This window comes from Carlito syrichta, unplaced genomic scaffold (genome assembly GCF_000164805.1).
Source record: "Carlito syrichta isolate Samal-C Ts95f unplaced genomic scaffold, Tarsius_syrichta-2.0.1 Scaffold303112, whole genome shotgun sequence".
Classification (NCBI taxonomy): Eukaryota; Metazoa; Chordata; class Mammalia; order Primates; family Tarsiidae; genus Carlito; species Carlito syrichta.
The window spans coordinates 523,046-543,973 of NW_007247208.1; the positions used below are offsets into that span (position 1 = coordinate 523,046).

Below are 20,928 nucleotides of genomic sequence, written 5' to 3' on the forward strand. Positions count from 1 at the left end.
CCCAGGTGGGTCTTGAACCCGCGGGCTCAGGCAATCCACTCACCTCAGCCTCCCAAAGGCATGGGATTACAGGCTGAGCCACTGAGCCTGGCTGGAAAATCTTATTTTACATTTCTGTCGACTAAAAACAGCCAATCTTTTTTTAGCAAAACAAGTTTAGCATTAGACTCTTTATTACTTAAAAGTCAAAATTAAGCTACTGGATTTAAAAAGCAGTACAGAGAGTATGTGTCTGACCTTTATATTTGAGAACTCTAATGAAGAAAAAATACTACAATACAATTAAGTAAATCTCCTCTTTTTTTTTTTTGAGTCTCACTCTGTCGCCCAGGCTGGAGTACAGTGGCTCACTCCTAGTCACTACAACCTCGACCTGCTGGGCTCAGCCAATTCTTCCGCCTCAGCCTTCCAAGCAGCCAGAACTACAGGCATGCACCACCACGCCCAGCTAATTTTTTGATTTATTGTAGAGATGAGATTTTGCCAAGTTGCCCAGGCTGGTCTTAAATCCGTGGGCTCAGGCAATCCTCTCACCCTGATCTTCCAAAGTGTTGGAATTATAGGCATGAGCCACCACGCACAGCTCAAATCTCCATTTTTAAAAGAAAACTTTTAGTACATATTTAAAAATTATAAAAATGTTATCTTTACCATTTGAACTTTAGCATTTAATATTCATTCCTTCTCTCAAATTCGTGTTAATTAACTTATAACTATATCGTTCAATTCTATTTTAAATCCTGTGGGTAAAACTAAAACAGATTTATTTCTAAACACCTGGAATTGAGGAAACAGAACCCACTCTCAGCTACAGAGCTATGTAGTGGAAATGTACTTCAGTCCGGTTCAAAATCACTCTTCATTTTTCACGTCTTTCGAATATACCAGCTGCCTAGCTTAAGTATGTGTCAGACAAATTGGGCTAAGAACTTTATATTTAATCTGGAGACCTCCTAAAAGGGAGATTACATTATCCCCATTTTGCAGATGAGGAAGGCTGTGCTTAGGAAGTTCCTGTCCCACAATCATATGGACGATGATGGGTGGAACCTGACTATGAACTAAGACAACTGGAATGCAGAGTCCACACACACTTGGACAAGTGTGGCAAACTATCTTTACAGGATTACCATTGCTTTAGCTGTCAGTAAAATGTGAAGGTGTTAGATTGTATTCAGTTATTCCTTTATTAATTCACTATGTTTGAGCGCTGACCAAATGCCAGGACCCTCCCAGATTCTGAGTCTACAATGGCAAGACAAAGATAAGGCCCTTTTCACCTGGAGGTCACCAACAGCATTCAGAGGAAGGGTGATTTGCTTTGTAATTAAGCACCTTATCCATGAGACCAGCAGGGGCAGGAGATGGGTGAATTTGGCTCACATTCTTGATGTGGGCCCCTCAGAGCCTCTGAAAGTGAAATGGTGAAAGCAAAGGGTGAGGACAATGACAGCCCGGGCTCTGTGAACTAACATGACAGCCGGAGCTGGCCGTGCCTTCCATCTGGACAAAGGGGCTCATGCCACCAGGCACAGGCAGTCTGTAGCACGTTGTAGCCAGAACGTCTACCCTGGGAGTGTGGTCCTCTGGGGAACACTACCCTCACCTTCCTTTAAGAAGCCAAGGTTAGCCGGGCTCGGTGGCTCAGCCTGTAATCCCATGCCTTTGGGAGGCTGAGGTGAGTGAATTGCCTGAGCCCGCGGGTTCGAGACCCACCTGGGCAGGCGAGACCTCATCTCTACACTAAAATCAAAAATTAGCTGGGCGTGGTAGCGCACGCCTGTAATTCCGGCTACTCAGAAGGCTGAGGCGGAAGGATCACTGGAGCCCAGCAGGTCGAGGCTGCGGTGGCCGGGAGCGGCCACTGCACTCCAGTCTGGACGACAGAGTGAGACTCCAACTCAAAAAAAAAAAAAAAAAGCCAAGGTTTCTCTGCTCCTGCATTCCCTCTTCAGGTCCAAACCCTGCTGCTTCCATCAAGCTCCTTAGAAGAATGAGTATCACAGGAATAAAACTAGATCCTTGCCAACATTCTTGGCGTCATGTCTTGTCTATAAAATAATTAGATACATGAATGCCTCAGTCCATTCTAGAGTTATTAGTCATATTTAAACTAAGTATCAAAGTTCACAGGAATATTTTGCTAAACTGACACCTTAAAATGTTTTTAGCAGAAATACATTCAAGTTCTAAACAAGCAACTTAGCCATGACTTCTTAAAACTAAAAATTTTAGTCAGTGTTGTAATATTTTATAAATATTTGTGAATAAATAAAAATATGTCCTAGATTTTTTTAAGTCTTGATTTACTCTTGTACAAATTAGGGATGATGAAAACTACTTCTTGAGAAATATTAAATTAGTTACTGTATGTTAGTGAGCCTGTTGGGAGCCAGCACACAGCAGGTGGTCACGCTGATTTGTGAAACAAAAGAAAACATATTTTAATATTGTAAAAATCTACAAGAAAGAGAGTATCTTTGCTAATTAGTTTTAAACTAAGTTAAATAATTTTTCTACATTTACCAAGTCTATATTTATATGGAAAAACGTATTAAGAAATGTGGAGTTTTGGAGGTAAGAAGGTACTTTACATAATACTTTGTAGGTAACTCCCTTTTGCTTTTTTTAAAAAATTGCTATCTTTAGCACAAAAATTAACAAATGTTAAAACAGGAAGAGACAGTAGTAATAAGTACTTGAAAGTGGCTCTTCTTACTTTTTCAATGTATATGATGGGAACCCTTTACCCCAGCCTGATGTGTCAGAGAGACACTGACTACCAGGTTACTTGAGGTGAAACATGGGAAGCAGTTGGAGTGGAAAGGACCAGAATTGAGATTCTAGACCACTTCTTAAACTGTCCCCACCCCTCCTCACCCCTTCAAGTTATGCTCTTGAAAATTCCCTTTTGCTCTCTCAGAAAAACACTGTTTTAGAAACAGCTATATTATTTGCACTCATAATTTCATAGATATAAATTTAAGATCACAGGGCTAATCCAAGCATTCTGGGTCTGGAATCTTGCCTTTTTGATTAAAAGTGACCTTAATTAAGTAGAATCTGGGAGAATTTCTTTAAGAAGACACATTCTCAAGAATAAAATCTAGATATCCCTATCTCTGAATTGACATTTAGCAAGGAATATCAGGCAAGAGACTGGCTTTTTTTAACACTTTTCTAAAAATAATAAGATTTGGAGAACAGTTGTTAGTCGTAGAAAAACATCAAACAAACATGAAGACCTCTCGAAACCTGGTCTACGAGAAAACTAGAAATTAAAATAATGCATTTCGCAGTTTATAAAGTTCACAAGATTCTTATCTGTTCTGCAACACAGAAAGAATCACATGATTGTCTTGGCCAGGAAGAATTCAGGTTCATTTTTAAGTCCCTATTCTGTAACCCTCCGTCAGTCCTATAGGAAGGTAATTATCAGGACTAGAGGGATAGTCCCTGCTGTTTCTTAGAAGTAAACTCAGGAACTAAATTAAGGTACTTAGAGGTAAACTCTCAGGGTGTGCAGAGTGTGGCTGTTTGACTCCCATGGATCCCAGAGCAGAGCACTAAACACTTCTATTTATTCGCAGAGCAGGTAGAGAATGGGGCAGCAGAAACACAGCTTCCTCAGACACCCCCATCAGACCCTGCTAATCAACAGAGTCACAAAACTCACAACCTCTTACTTTGGTTTTAAAATGCAAGTTTTAATGTGATTTCATTGTAGTGTCCTTGTACTGAAAAGCGTTTATTATGTAGTTTCAGATTTACCTGAATGTTAAAAAAAAAAAAAAAACAGCAGGAAAGCTGCCATTGTGAGAAAGAAGGACATAAAATTCAAGCAATGAATTAAAGAGGCAAATGAAGGAACTCTTTTCCTTTATTAGAAATAGAAGAAACAGATTGTGCTCATCTTGCTTAGGGCCAACAGGCGCACTGCATGGAATTCAGCCAGCTTGTCACAAAGCTCACTTAAGAGTTTTGCTCTGTGAAAAGAGGAAGCCAGATGGGCTATTTACTTTCAACAAGATAATTCTAGAGGAAATTGTTATAAGTCAAAGAAACTTTTTAGCTTCATCTGCTATTTTAGCCTCTAAACTGATTCAGGAGGCAGAGGGGGGAGGGTTCTGTTAGAAAAGAAATAAGAGATCTGGTAGGAGAATTGGGACAAAAAAAGAAAGCACAGTGCAAAGCATAGGCAGCAGTGTTGCCCAAGTGGAGAAGCTCCAATTTCATACAACCTGAGCTCATATCCCCACTCTACAAGTTACTAACTATAACCTTGACAAAGCTATCTGTCCTCTTGGAGCTTCAGTTTCCTCTTGGCTAACATGGAGACCATAATAGTGTCACAGAAGTTGTGAAGATTAAGTGGTATAAATAACAGCACTTAAAACACAACACATAACATGAGCACTCAATTAATACCAGGCATTTTTATGTTTCATTTTCTCTTTTATTTTCAAAACATAAAGGGAATCCATCATAGATATAGGTATAGATGTATACATACAGAATCATTACTAAACAATTCTTAAGAACAGACTAAGAGTTAAATGTTATACTGGTCTTCTGACCACATTGATTCCAGTCCACTCATGGAATTTGTTTGAAAACAACTTCTCTTTTATTTTGCTACCACAGAGAAAGAGTAAAGTAATCTGGATAATTTTATTCTTGGATCAAAAATTTCCACCTCAAAATTCCAAAAGGTAGCTTTTAAGAATGTTAGCTGTAGAGTGAATAATATAGAAAAGTTCACTAAATGCTGAGCTAAGTTTCTACCATAGATAAAGGATGCTTCCTATCTAGAAAGGCAGAATTTTCCCCCATCAAGCTGTAAATAATGACTAATGGACTGTAATCAAGATAATCTTTGTGGGATATACTGTGGAAGGCATCTAGCAACCTTACTTTTAGGAGATACAACATATAAATATTATTAAGCAAAAATGGAAATTATCCAAATTAAGTTATGAGATCACTAGGCATCCAGGTTAACCTACCTTTCTTTTTATACTTGTAATATTGTTCAATAATAAATGATGATTCTAAGAGAATGAAAGATATTCTCAGAACAGTAATATACAATCATGTTCATTCTACTGGATCTACCATGGCAAGTAAAAGGACATACATTGTTAGAAGGATTACTCAGCATGAAGGACTAAAATAAAAGTGGTTGCCTGGTTATATTTGTATTGATTTTGAAACTATCACCAATGCTTTATTTCACTGCCCTATTAAAGAAATAGCATCACTACTTTTTGTAACAGATTTTATTTCTGAGGAGGAAAAAAAATCCCAAAGAAATTAACAATTTAATTTTCAAAATTTACTTATAGCTCTGATAAGGCAAACACAAAAACAAATAGCATGTTTTAGTTATTTAGAAAATCTAAAAATAATTATTACTATATTTGATTTTTTACACTCCTAGTGACTCAATACAGCTGTGCCCTAAGAAACCTGAATAAATGTTGATGATAAAAATACTTCAGTTGACAACAGCATGAGAAATCAAATCTATATCTATGCTAGAAACATATAGATTTTATGCCTCCAACTAAGGCCAGCAAAAAAAAAAAAAAAAAAAAAAAAAAAATTTGAGAAGAGTCTTCAAATTAAGATAACAGAAGTGGAAATCATTTTTTAAGGTAAAGATGTGGAGTACAATTCAGGAGACACCCTTATGGAAGTCGGAATAGGCAACCAATTCCTAATCAAAACCTCAAAAGTCCATGACATAGATAAGATTGACAAGTAGGACCTCATCAAACTGAAAAGCTTCTGCAAAGCAAAAAAAAAAAAAAAATATATATATATATATATAAAAAATATATATGTGTGTATATATATATAAAGAAAGCGGGGAGATAGCCCACAGAATGGGAAAAAATATTTGCCAACTGCATATCTGACAAAGACCTAACAACCAGAATCTACAAGGAACTCATATGTGCCAAAAGGAAAAAAACAAACAGCCCCATTAAAAAATGGGCAAAAGACATGAAAAGAAGACATACAAGCAGCCAACAGATACATGAAAAAATGCTCAGCCTCACTCATCATCAGAGAAATGCAAATCAAAACCACATTGAGATACCACCTAACTCCAGTAAGAATGGTCATCATTAATATCTTTGTTTTAATTGTCATTTATAAAGTTAATATAAAATAAAACTTTCCTGAGAACTACAGAAAAGCAAACAGAGCAAGACAATTTTATATTATCAATAAATTAGAAATGGAAGGGAAACAGATTACCCTGGAAACAGCCTAACAAAGTTTTCCTGACATGATTCTTAACAATGAAACAGCAACTGAAACAAGAAATTTATTATCATTTTTCTCTCCTGCACCTTGAATTTTCTCCTATTTTGAAACTATCTATTAGTTCACTAATTCAAAGGCCAAAAGTCGAATAACCTTTGATACTCACCTTCAACCACAGACCTAACTCCATTCTGGGCAGCTTCAGAAATAACACTGCCTGCACACTATGACATAGCATAGAAGGGAAGCGAAAGAGCCTTGCTGGAAGAACAGGCTTCCTTGACCCTCTTGCGCTCCACATATCCCTTTTTTTTTTTGAGTCAGAGTCTCTCTCCATTGCCCAGGCTGAAGTGCAGTGGCACACTCACGGCCACCCCAGCATCAACCTGCTGGGCTCCGGTGATCCTTCCACCTCAGCCTTCCAAGTAGCCAGAACTACAGGCACACACTACCACGCCTGGTTAATTTTATCTATTTATTTATTTGCTTGTTTGTTTATTTATTTATTATTGTAGAAACAAGGTCTCACCAAGATGCCTGGGCTGATCTCGAACCCATGGGCTTAGGCAATCCACTTGCCTTGGCCTCCCAAAGTGCTGGGATTACAGGCTAAGCCACTGAGCCAAGCCGCATTCTACATATCTTAATGGGTATGCCAAGACTTCAAGAGACCATTTTTTCACCTGGGCTATTTCTTCGGTTGCTTTTGCAGATGAGAGATGAGGCAACCTCTCCTTCTGGACAAACTCCAGGCTTGCTTACTGCTTGTTATAAAAGCAGTGAATCACTCAAGCTCAGAGTTCTTTCACTGAAGTGTAAACTCACACACCCATAGCATCCATTTGGATCACAGGATTTGGGAGCAAGGGCAAATGATACCACTGATGTTCATGCTTTTTACTGTGCTATGGGTAATAAAATCCTTACTCTCTGACCCAGGAGTCTCATGTCTTCTGCCAGTAACCATGAAACAATAACTGGCTAAATTATTAGCTTCAAAATAGGGTAAAAATCTTCTCAGACTTCACGTTTTTGGTGAAGGAAGGGATGCTGACAGAAACATGGCTGTCTGGAGAAGGAAAGGGGCCCAGAAGTTGGGTCCAGGGATGTGAAAAAGCTCCCTGGGATCTGGGAGTGAATGTTCTTGACTAAGAGGTGGGCAGTGGGTGGGATGGGGGAGAATAAGGGTCCCTACTGCCTTGCCTACAAATGAGGCTGAGAGAAGAGAGGTAAAATTGGAACAAGCTACACAAATGATTCCTTGGTTGTTGCTCATTCACTCTCCTCCATGTGTGGGGAGACAGTTATCATGACAGTGGGGCAGCAAGGACCAAGGCCCAGAAGAAAGGCAATGTGGGTATGGGTGCTGAGCAGAGGACTTCCCAAAGTGGAAACAGTATTGTCAATAATAATGACCCTGTTACCTTATCTAGGTCTTTGGGTGGATCATCAACATCAGAAGTTTGGTTGAACCCCAGTGAGCAGCTGCTTGAAATTGACAGTAAATGTGCCTTGTTAACTGACACTGAGCCACTGTATCTCTCACACTAGCTGATCCCTCCCTTCTCCTCTATTCTGAAATCAGCTACTTTAAGGAGAAAGATAATTGGACTGGATCCCCAGGGGATAGAAAGCCATATACACCTGTCTGGTATGATGAGGAAGAAAGGGACTCACACTGTTATAGCTTTGTTGGCTCCAGACCAGCATGTTATCATTTTACCCAGTCTGTGAAGGGAAGAGTCACTAAAGTCAACTGATGGGCTTTGCTGCCTCTCAGTGGGTAAGGGGAGCTTAAGTAGCCTTGTAAAGAAACCCTTTGGGATTATTCGATGTGGTGTTATGGCAGTAGTTCCCCTGTTCAACTGTAGGATAAGAACTGATGTATGCACTTCCCAGTCTCCTAAGTGTCAGGAAGGGACTTCATGTTAAGGAACTGCTACAGAGAGGTCACTGCCCACTACAACAGCATCAACTTCTTGATAGAGTTACAAAGTACATCCCCCACCCATATTTTTAAAGTAGCTATTAACCTGCAACTAAGCTCTGATGGAAAATGACCATCTCACATCCCCATTTTCATGTGGGGTCTACTTAATGAGGTACAAAGGGCCCAACAGGCCTTGTCAAATGGAAATGGTACACTCAAGAGTGTAGCCGTACTGGCCCTAGCTTCTTCTCAGTTTTACGTGGAAAAAAAAAAATGGCAGCTGCTACTTTGGAGAAACGATGTCTCCCATACCACCACCTGAAACAAAGCTGCTTGTTCAAGAGGTTTCTCAAGGATCCCTTCAACAATGACCTGCTTCACTGACCATTTGGCAAAGTTAAAAGGTGATGGTGTGTTCTGAGCAGCAGCAGTCATCCAGCTTCAATGACAACTCTAGAAGACCAACTGTGATAAGGACTAGTTAGCAAAACCATCTGAATGAAAGCTCTAATCCTTGTCAGACTATGCACCTAAGGACCAGGCATTTTATATTTTACAACCTCTTGGACTACTGCTAATGGGCTATGTCTGGTTTGCCATTTGGAAGATTATAGACTGGCCAATTAAAGAAGTCCCTCTGTAGAACTACAAACTTTGAAAACAAACAATGGCTACTAATCAGTCTGGGTTACTGATATAGACGTCCATGGTAAGGGCCCGTTCTCTGATGAGACCAACTGGAATCAAGCTATTGGTCAAAACTGCTACAAAAAAACAGAAGTCATGTGGACACGGCTGGTCCTGAACTATAACTGCTGTGCCCAAAGCCATCAAAAGCATCTCCTAAACATGGCCCTCTGCCTCATACCTGGGCAAACTCCAGTCTGGTGCAATGTTTCAATCTGACAGATATAAATTCATAGTTTCTCCTGACTTCCAAGTTGCTGTAGGTTATAGTATCTAGACAGTAGCTACTTGGTGACATAGATATATGTGTTTTAATCAAACCAGTGTAATGGTGATTCCAATCAAATTTAGCAACAAATTCCCAACTAGAGTGACCTGTGCTCTCTATGTTAGGGGAGTGAGCCATGGAATGCCTCTCCAGTAAGCATGAGGGCTGCTTTCTGAAACATCCATTGCCTCCTTATTACTGACAATGACAACAAAGATCAGTGAGTCATTTCAAATTTCCTTGTACAGATCATATTAGATAATAGACCTGACTTAGACCATCTGAATTAAGACTTACTGGCCCTCCCCTGGGATTTAGTCATAGTAGCTGAATCAGAGACTCTGGTCAGGCAAGGGGGTAAAATTGGATGAAGTCAATATTTCAGGTTGGCCTCATCCTGTTGTTCAGGATTTTATTGATTGTAGCCCTAATTAAATGCTGTATGAGACAAGTTGAATAGACTTGGCTCCAGTCTCTGTTGGTCTGATTAATCTGACTGACTCTGGGTGGCATATGTGAAAATTCACCAGAAGCCAAGATGGTATGGGATAAAATGGTCAGTTTTCAAAGAGATTGTTTTCCTTGGGCCTCCCTGCATGTCTTGCTGGGTTTACCAAGAACGCATGGTCCTGACTGTTCTTTTACCAGGGCCATTTCTCAGTATTGCTTACGCATCTGATAACCTTAAGAAATGAAGTAATGTCTACTCATAGACAAAGAGCAGCTTTGCTTACTGCTTGCTATAAAAATGGAGGATTCCCCAAGCTCTGCAATACAAACCTACTGCATGCATAGCATCCATCAGGGCATATCATATCACCCCTACAAGATTTGGGGGCAGAGAAAATGAGTGCAAATATAATGATGCTTATACAGCTTGCTGTACCATGAGTGATAGTCTTATCTGACCCATATGCCTCATGTCTTTTGCCAGCATCCATGATATGTTTAAACGGCCAAATTTATTTTTTATAAATAGAGAAATCCAATCCCACATGCTTATCTCTGGCTTGAACTGCCTATGACACATGCTATAAAGTCTAGTTCAGGCAATCATCCCCATACTTAATGTTCAAATATGGAGCTACATTGATGTCCTAAAATTGAATCTACTCCTCCTAGGTTATTTAATGTAAGCAAGAGAATACAATTAAGACATTAATGTAAAGCCCAGGATCACTTCCCCTTTCCTATCTTCTAAAACCTAAACCAGTATCTGGGACCTCAACATGAAACTGGGACTCCTAACTTCAGTTCCAGTTCCTGCAGAGTAAAACTCCTATGAAGGGCCATCATTACCACCACTTCACTCTGCTGTACTATGGAATAGAAGTAGTAAGCATAGGAGATATTGTGATATTATAGTTTGAAAGAGGGGATGATTTGGAGCATGGCCTGAATGGGAAAGAAAGTGAACAAGAAGTGTTACTAGCCATGGGCATTATACATCTTTAATTCCAAGTTTGATTTCAAAACATAGAATCAATCAATCAAACAAACGATAAACATACCCTCAAGGAAGCAGAAGAATAGTGAGAAGATCATTATTTATAAAATTAGGTCTCTGCCAAAGGGGAGGAAAGGCAGAAAAAGCAAGTTAGATTCAGGGAATAATAAGAGTTGAGAAATACCATAATTTCATTTTACATTGTCAAGAATCCAGGTTTCAAACTCCACCTTTAGAAATTAATAAAAAGGTTCAAATGTCACCAAGTGTTTTGTAATACTTTATCTGCAAAAGATTTGTCTGTTAGCTATTATAACCTAACCTCACTGTTTTATAAAAGAAAAAAAAGAACTTAGGAAGGGAGCATGGAATAACAATTTAGAAGCAATATTATATATATATATATATAATATATATATATATATAAATTTTTTTGTTTTTTTGTTTTTTTTTTTTTTGAGTTGCAATCTCACTCTGTCACCCAGGCCGGAGTGCAGTGGCACACTCATGGACACCCCAGTGTCAACCTGCTGGGCTCAGGCGATCCTTCTGTCTCAGCCTTCCAAGTAGCCAGAACTATAGGTGTGAGCTACCATGCCCCCTAATTTTTTTTTATTTATTGTAGAGATGAGGTCTCACCGAGTTGCCTGGGCTGGTCACCAACCTGCAGGCTCAGGCAATCCACTCATCTGGGCCTCCCAAAGTGCTGGGATTACAGGTTGAGCCATCGAGTCCAGCCAATATTATATTTTATTTATTAAAACATCTCAGTGTTATGTCCAGACTTCTAGCTGAGTAGATGTCAAATGTAATCAATAAATATTCTAAATTCACTGCTTTGCAATATATGTGATTAAAATTAAACTTTGCTAAAAATTAGAAAAATTCACATTGCTTCAGAAAGTAATTTCATATTCATTTGTCTCCATAATTCATTAAAAATAAAAATAAGTGGTTTTTCAAAACAACCACAGACCTGAATTTGATGGATGATCATTCCTCCCCGCCCCCTGTGAGCAATGAGGAAAAGGTAGACATGTTTATTCATAACACTCTGCATCCTCATGGATAAGCAATGCCGTTGGCATGTCCTGTTATTTAATTATGTGGAAGCACTGCTGGAGGTGTGCCTGCTTACCATAAACACATACAAATATCTCAAAACTGCCCACAATTTCCAAAAAAAACCTTTAAAGTTTAAATACATCTTTTTAATACAGACAAAAAATCTTTAGAACAATTATGAAAAAAATCAGACTTCAGTTATTTGTCTTACAACACAGGGGTCTTTGTCTAAGCAGGGGCTGAGGAGGAAATGTATGAGCACTCAAGATGGGGCTCAAATGATGCCATAAGAGTGGGGCAAACACTAAAAGCATGAAAACAAATCTGTTCTTTCCATTTTATAAAAAGCGTGTAGAATAATTAAAATGAATTTCTACCCAAATTAAATTGCCTTGAGGTTTTCTCTACAAGGCTTTAGGCATTATAAACACCCCTTGACTGTGGCCTGTCAGGTTTTCTCAATCAATCATGCAGTAGCCTAGAATTAAATTGAAATGATTGGATCAAGAAAAATCAAATTTTTTAAACATTTAGTTTCAGTAATGTGATTATGAACCTTTTAGTGATATTGTGATTACTTTGAAGCTTTGAGCATATGTTTCTACTGAGTGTAGTCTATGGAGAAAAGCTACATTAGGGAAACAAGTAAATACAGACCCCAACAAAGCAAAATTGCATTTGTGGTAAAGTTAAAAGTTAAAGGTAGAAAAGAGACAAGGCATCTATGTGATTTATATTCTAAAGCATCTATGTGATTTATATTCTAAACATGCTGCATGGAGTAGCCATTTTAAAATAAAATCCCAACTTCTTTCAAAATTAAGATAATGTAATAGCTTCTGAGGGCAAGCATTAGAGAAACAATAGTAAAGGGCAGGAGAAAAAAAGGAAGAAAAAAATCATCATCCTTGGACCCGTTCCAATATTTGCACAAGAAAATGTGACAGACCAAAATCTCTCTCCAAAAATTAATGAAACATCTCCTCAGAATATGAAACATTTAACGTTTACTTAGTATTTCCCAAAATCAAGCCACAGTGTCCCTTCCCCATAGCAATTTATTAATTTTTTCATTCATTAGTGGGATTTTGCTGGGGTTAGAAGCCACAAAGATAAATAAAACAAGACCACATCCCACAGGCTATTGCTTTCCAGGGACACTGGAGAAGATAAACCAGTGACAAGGACAAATGTCTCCTTTCCTTTGATTCACACTTTCATTTATTCAACAATTATTATTAAGTACAAGCACACTTCGCCAAAGAATAAGGCAGGAAAGTAAAAAAACAATATAAAAACAGAATGAGATTAGGTCTTTAAAGTTTAGCAGGAAAAAGATTTCATCAAAATAATCTGAATTGCACAAACCTTTTGAAGGGTTTATTTATTCTGATTATATCAAAGTACAACTAATTGTCCTGGTAGCTTAAAGATCTTAAGTGAGAAGCAGAGTAATACACTCCAGGCATTTAGCTACTGGAAATGTTAGTTTCTATTTTAAACTCGAATTCACTCCGCACTTCCAGCAATAGGCACAGCCACTTCCCACTATCGTGGAAAAGGCTGATTCATGAACTTATGTTCGCCTGCACACTGACCACTGTGGGCATTCAAGTTTGCTTCCTCTGCCCAAAAGGTCTTTCAAATTCAAGGAACACAGTGTATTCCCTTGCAGATACACTGATCTTCATTAAATTGGGATAGGCTAGATTAGCATCGTCATAATTTCCATATCAACCAAAACTAAATGAGTGAGTTGTAACATGGTTCTGTTGCCAATGTTCTTTCTATCAGTAACTCTGGTCATGCTCATTCCTAGCATTAAGAATGAGTAGTTCCTCATTACTCAGGGCAAAACCTGAATTCACCAGCGCAACATGGAAAACTGCACTGAAGTGGGCCCCCACACTCCTCACCCTAATCACATCACTTCCTCCCCCAAGCTCATGGTGCTCTATCAGGTCAACTACCCATCCTTCCTCAATGCAGTCTTTTCTAACAAGTCCCCTGTCTTGCTGTGTCAGTCCCCCTGTTTGTAATGCACTTTCTTTATTTGCTTGCTAAGGAGACCACTCAGCTCTAAAAGTCCAGCTCAAATAAACACCATGTTTGCTGAAGGTTCTCCTGCTTTATCACACAGTTAAACGCACTTCCATCATAACTTGCACTACTGCTGATAATTATTTTATATGTGTACACAGCATCTTTATTAAATTGTGACTTGCTCATTTAGCTATGCAGGCTTGGTGCCTGTCACAGGTCCTATAACTTAGGTTCTCAATAAATGTTTATTAATTTACTTTTTTAAGTTGGAGTCTCACTCTGTCACCCAGGCTGTAGTGCAATGGCATGCTCATGGCCACCGCAGCCTCAACCTGCTGTACTCAGGCCATCCTTCCACCTCAGTCTTCCAAGTAGCTGGAACTAAAGGCACATGCTACCACTGGCTTATTTTTTTAAATTTAGTGTAGAGACTAAGTCTCACCGAGTTGCTCAGGCTGATCTCGAACCCCTGAGCTCAGGCAATCCACTTGCCTCAGTCTCTCAAAGTGCTGGGATTTACAGGCTTGAGCCACCGCGCCTGGCCATGTTTGTTGAATTTAACCTTTATTTTCTTCTTTGCTCTGATAAAAATGAACTACTTATTTTTTGAAAAATCAAACTCTGCATCTATCTGTTTTTAAAATTTATTCTATATTTTCTTTCGAATCTCCCCTAACTGTACTAACAGTGTATAATGAAATATTTTCCAAATGTTTCAGCTAAAACTGCCTCATGAAACCATGTTCTATGCCGGCATCTGTAAGAAACTGAAGCAAACTAAGCCATTAATACCAGACTGCATTCTTTTTGTCCTTCTCAACTTTACTAGAATTTGTTTAAAAATTCTAAGTGTGTAATTTTCAACCAAACCAGATTAGCTATTATTTACAAAGGGCAGAACAATGTTAAACAATTCTAAGGAGCATTAAGTGTCTAATGTTCTTAGTGAACTTTCAAATCAGAAAGCAAAATATACATAAAATGGTTATTTGCTCCTGCTTTGCCTGATCATCTGTTGTTATGTGAAGTCATATTTCCTGTCAGAGGCATAACAAAACTTCCCCTTCTCTACAGGATACAAATTAGCAACCTGGTACATCAAATTACCCAGCTGAAATTCACTATTTCAGTCCAGGAGAGTATCCACATGTTATTTTGCCACCTGGGAAAACTACCTTGAAAAGCAAGTTATGTCCTTGGTCAGCTTCAACAACTAGTTTACACACACACACACACACACACACACACACACACACACACACACAGTCACTTCTCATGTGTATCATTACTGCATTACCTTTTTTTTTTTTTTTGAGTTGGTGTCTCACTCTGTTGCCCACACTGGAGTGCAGTGGCCAGGAGCGGCTACTGCTGCCTCGATCTGCTGGGCTCCGGCGATTCTTCCGCCTCAGCCTTCCAAGTAGCTGGAACTACAGGCACGCGCTACCATGCCCGGCTAATTTTTTGATTTATTGTAGAGATGAGGTCTCGCCAAGTTGTCTAGGTGGGTCTCGAACCCGCAGGCTCAGGCAATCCACTCACCTCAGCCTCCCAAAGCACGGGATTGCAGGTTGAACCACTGAGCCCGGCTTACTGCATTACCTTTAACTGACCTCCGAGATGACAAAAATCAAGTAGTATCACTGTCAATTCAATGTACTATATCTGCCATCTGCCATTCTTCCTTCACAATAAGGCACTTAACCATGCTTTCTAATAGTGAAGCATGACTATTAACTGTGGTGGGCTGAATAACTTCTAAATCTATGAATGCTACCTGACACAGCAAAAGAGACTTTAAAGACATATTATGTTAAGAAACTGGAGATAAAGAGGTCATCCTGTTGGTTCCTAAATGTAACTCCAAGTGTCCTTATAAGAGGAAGGCAGAAGGAGATTTGACTACAGTAAAGGAGAAAGCAATGCGACCATGGAGACAGAGGCTGGAGTGATGTGGCCAAGAACCAAGGAATGTCAGCAGCCCCAAGAAGTTAAAGAGGATTCTCCACTGGAGCTTCTAGAAGGAGCTAGTCCAGCTAACACCTTGGTTTTAGCCCTTAATATTCATTTTGAACTTCAGGCCTCAAAAACTATAAAAGAATACATTTGTACTGTTTAAAGTCACTAAACTTTTGGTAATTTGGTACAGCAGCAAAATAAAAGTGTATAATAACTGAACTGCATCTCAATAATATATAATATTATTTTTTAAAAATTAAGATGGAAGAAAATGAAATTATGGTTCTAATGTTTATTTTCCTGAAAATACTGCATTTATGACCAGAACATAAAATTACTTAGAGTACACTACCAATTAGAAATTTATCTAACATAATTTGTCACAAAAGTATAATCAGTTCTACATGTATTCCAATAATGATACATTTGTTCTATTCTTAAGGTAGTGTTTGTAACACACTGCTTTTTGGTATTTCCAAAACACAACATATCTAATCCAGAAGATCTGAAAAACACAGAAATCACAACAAAAAAAATAAATCCCACAACCCAAAGATAACAATTTTGGGGTCTACTTCCTGATATGCTTACATATACAAATGGCACCTAATGCTGTCTAGTTTTTGGTTATAGTAAGTAAACTCTTACATTACTATTCTTTAAAAAATCTTAATAATTAAGAGTTCACACATATGTATCAGCCTAAGATCATTAATATTAAAGATCTTGTTATCATCATTGTTTGATAGTCAAAAAATCATGCCACCTCCAGAAATCTGATCTCCAATGGCATCCCTATCCCTTCTCCAACTGACTTTACCTGTATAACTTGCATTCTATTGGGCATGAAATGATTAAATTAACTGCAGAAGTCAGAAGTAATTTTTAATAAATGTATATGTAAAGAACTGTGACAACCATGATTTGATCCAATATGAAAGTTCCTCAGATGTTGGGTCTCTATCAAAAATGATTTCAAAACTTGGTCCCCCCAAAACAAAATAGGGTTCTAAAATGTGCTGCAATGCCCAGAAACTGCCAGAATATTAAAGCAAGCATGTAGAGCTGGTGTAGAACTTTAGCATCTGAGGATAAGATTATTTGATGAATTCTTTGAAATTAATGTGACAAAAAAATAAAGACAGGAACTCTATGTGCAGTGAGAAATACCAGATGCCAACCATATATATAAGAAAGGGAAAATGAAGAAAGAATACAACTCCAGAGAGGACCACAACAAAGTAAGAAATTCCCTTACCTACCAAAAGTTGGGCATTTCACAGGTTGTTCATTGCTAAATGAACAAGAGTGGGAAGTCAGTAGTGTACTTCTATATGTTACTTTCTGTTTTGCATCATCTGTTTATATCTAAATTTACTGCATAGTAAAAGACAATTCTCATCTGATACTATAAATTCAGGCATCTTCAAGTAAAAACAACTTTAGATGTTGTCACACTTAATTATCCAACCTGGGTGAATGCCAGCTGATCCATGAGGTATACACGTTTGTGGGCAGCAGCCTAGATAAGTAGCAGCTCAGAAGATGCTGCCTTACTTGTGCCTAAATCTGTACCTCACACTTCCTGGGGACCCATCAGAGAGCAAGAAAGGACTCACAGGGGAAAGAAGGCTGAGCTCAAAGATAGAGAGAAAATTCAGGGCATTAAATATTATCCTTAAATCTTTAATTCTCCAGGCAGTAAACCTGACTGTTGCCTCATCCTCTAGCTACCCAGAATTCATTATTTCCCATAACTCTGGCTCAAAAGGGAAAAAAGTTATAATCAGAACTGGATTTCCCCTGGAAGTAAAATGCACAGTCTGGGGCTACACATATTTTTATTGCAGACAACTTCCTAACTAGGGAATACCTCAAGGAGGAGCCATGGTGAAGCCTGGTCTGCTTAGCTGCGTCATTCCTGTCATGACCCTCAGAAACACATTATAACCAATAGACAAGCCCTAAGGCAACTGTAGCCACATAGAAGGAAAGAACTCATCTAGTAATTTTTCAGACAACAGCTGCTCCTGTGAGATGAAGAATGAAATGCTAAAATTCCAGTTTCTGAGAAAATCAAGGAATGTGAGACAGAAAAAAAAAATGAGGGAAGAGAAAATAGGGAGTGCAAGTGGATTTAAAACCAAAGGTTCACCTCAGAAACACAGGTATTACAAATGTTCAGCCCTATTTCTCTTCTTTATTTACACAGAGCAAGTTTCAGGTGTCCATTTCCTACCTTTCTGTGATCGGGAAAATGAATCTACTTTGCAAGTACAATAAGTTTTAAAATTGACTATGCAGTTACAAAGGACTCCATCTCAGGTCATCTTATTTACATACTGAAAGGCCTTATTGCAGGAATAACTGGTATAATCAACAATTCCATAAATACTAAAAATGTCTATTGTATTGAAAACACCAATATTAATGACCTAATCACGAATTTTTTTCCTCATTTGATGGGGGTAGCAGTGAAGGTGTACAGAATGGGTAAGGTTACTATATACTGGACATGGAGATTTTTATTTCCTCCAAAATTAAGGCTCTAACATTAACCTTTATGAGAGAAGTCTTCAAGAACCCATCACTACTCTTAAAAATACAAACATTTGTCCAAGGATGGTCTCAATACATAGGCAGACATATAAGTTACATAGATATTTAAGAGGAAGAAACTCTACTCTGCACTATTCTGGGTGACACAGTATCCATAGCTATAGCAACATTGTTTTCTCCATATAGAGACAAAACTATAAATAGAACTCAAAGCATCATGTGCCACATATCAAAGAAGGAGATTACTTTTGGAACACAAATACATTTAAAGCTTTAGTAACATGAAAAAAAATTACCTGTTAGAGAGAGACATTAATACATTCTATAACAATAAGATTTTTATCATTTATTATCCTAGATAATTAGGACACACCGTACTGGGGGGGAAAGTCCTCGTACTATAATTCCTATTAACCAATATTCTCTTCTATAGAATGAAGTAAATAAACCCAGGAGGCGAGCTGCAACAGAAATCAGCCAACCATCATATGAGTCTCTCTCTTAAAGACTACAAAATTTAAGAGAGAAAGCATTCAGATTACTACAAAGAAACATTTTAAATGAACTCATTAAATCCAAATTAAAACAGAAACATTGAATAAGCACTGGGCTACAATTAAAAGCTGAAGAAACAGCAGGTAAGAAACAATTTTCATTGATCAAAGAACTAAAAGCTAACAGAATAAAATATTTTGCATTGAAACTGCTTTCATGAATATGAAGCATTTCGAAGTAAGAACTCTTTTTGCATGTTTCAAAGAAGTTTCGGAGGTAGGAATGGATTTGCATATCTTAATACAAAGTACTTTCGTTGTATCATTTTCAAGCAATGAAGCTGTGAGGTTTCAAAAAATGCAGACTTCAAAAAAATTCCTCAGAAATAGGGTCAACATTGTAAAGGGCGTAGGGACATCATTTTAGAATCTTTGGACCCAATGAAGAACTACATATAATTACATAAAATCTTCTATGCAAAATTTAGTAGAACCTATTTTTGACACAATTGTTCTTCATTACAAATAGAAGTTAGGCATACTTAGACACAGAGTTGTTTTTCATCCAGTTATTAAAATGTCAGGGCAAGTAACAGAACTCAGGATATTCAACTAAAAATATAAATTCTGAGACTTTAACATTTACTACATACAAGTTTGAAAACAAATATGTAGATTCATAGGCAAATAGTAAAGTTAGACTGTGCATTCATGATGGCAAGTCATTTTGTCTGTTTTAATCATTCTTGTTTACCTGTTACCTAGAGCTGTACTGGGCACACAGTAGGTGCTCAACCAATGGATCTGCTTTTGTGAAACTAAAGCATTATAAGATGAGAATTGAGAGGCTTTCTTTCCTTAATAAATTCACTTTAAAAATTAAAATATACTGCTTTCTATCTATCAAAAAGGCAAAAATAAAAAATCTTTGATGGCACACAGGGGGGAAATGGGTACTTTTATAACACTGTCAGGGAGGGTAGGGCCACCAAGGATCTAGTTGGGCTGATAAGAGATATATTTGGGGTACAGCTCATACACTGAAAGGCACTGAACCTAGGATGAGAAAGAGGTGGGTAGAAGGGAAGTCCAGCAGGTCTTCTGCTGGTGAGAGCTGAGTCAGTCCTGTGAAGGATGTCCTTCAGTAATTTTCAGTCCAAAGGGGCAGGGCAGCTCTTTACTACCATGTTTCATTAGTAGAGGCTTTAGATATGAGTGAAAATTGGACTATTTATTTCAGAACAACTTAGAAATACCTACAAAAATTCAAAATCTACATATTCTTTGACTAGAAAATTCACTCAGAAATTGTAGGATTTTAATTTTACAGATATGCGTATATATGCAAGTAAAAAGACGAGACACAAACATTCCTGATAACAATGGTCTGTGCACTTACTGATTGCTTATTTACTGGGAAGTTTTTGCATAATGGGAGTATTGTATAAAAGACTAGGCAGTAATTACTGTGGAGTGGATCATACGTACAGATATGTAAGTTCTCTAAGAGATGCTAAATTAAACAAGGTATAGAAGAGACTATGTTCTAATCTTTTTTTGATCAAAAACTTTTTAAAAGTATAAGACACTGAATTTGAATTTCAATACCAACAACTTCGTTGTGTGTATATCCATGCACTTTAATATACATTATTACTCAAATATCTAAATCCAGTTCTATAGAACATTTAGAACATACCACAAATATCACCAATAATATTCCACTTTAAACACAAAGAATTGCTCATTTTTTAAAAAGATGAAATATATTTTTAATAGAGGTGCCAAGAATTACAGTTTTCTAAGTTGAATTTTTTTAAGCATTCCTATTCTGCTTTATATTATCTTGAAGTCCTTTTCCACACTTCTCACAAAGGCACACTTTTTCACTGACTTCAATTAAATTATGTTCCTGTAGCTTCCTGGGTAAGGGTATTCAACATATCAATCATAATCTGGTGGGAACGTAAGCACCTTTGAAACAGCCTCCATGCCAAGAAAGGAATTCTCAGTTTTGAAAAAGTAAAAGGAAAGTAAATTTTATGGGTAGTAATAGTCAGTCCCCTTTACTCCTATACTACCAGGAAACCCATTTTTTGTTGTTTTTCCTCAAAGTAAGCCAGGATTTAAACAAAGTGGAAGAGTACTATTTGCATTAGGGAGAGTAAAGCAATCACAGAAAGCATAGGCATGAAAGAAG

General features: G+C 37.8%; 2 protein-coding genes across 2 annotated transcripts in view; one reads left to right on the forward strand and one right to left on the reverse strand.

Annotated features, from left to right (window-relative positions):
- The window catches only part of LOC103260080 (E3 ubiquitin-protein ligase parkin-like), a 480,285-nt gene that overhangs the window by 457,113 nt on the left and 2,244 nt on the right, over window positions 1-20,928 (reverse strand). The window lies entirely within an intron of this gene.
- Window positions 15,276-20,928, forward strand: part of PACRG (parkin coregulated) — a 335,607-nt gene continuing 329,954 nt past the window's right edge. Inside the window, exon 1 of the mRNA XM_008057716.2 lies at window positions 15,276-15,286. The gene's annotated coding sequence lies outside the window, so the exon portion shown is untranslated. The remainder of the gene's footprint in view (window positions 15,287-20,928) is intronic.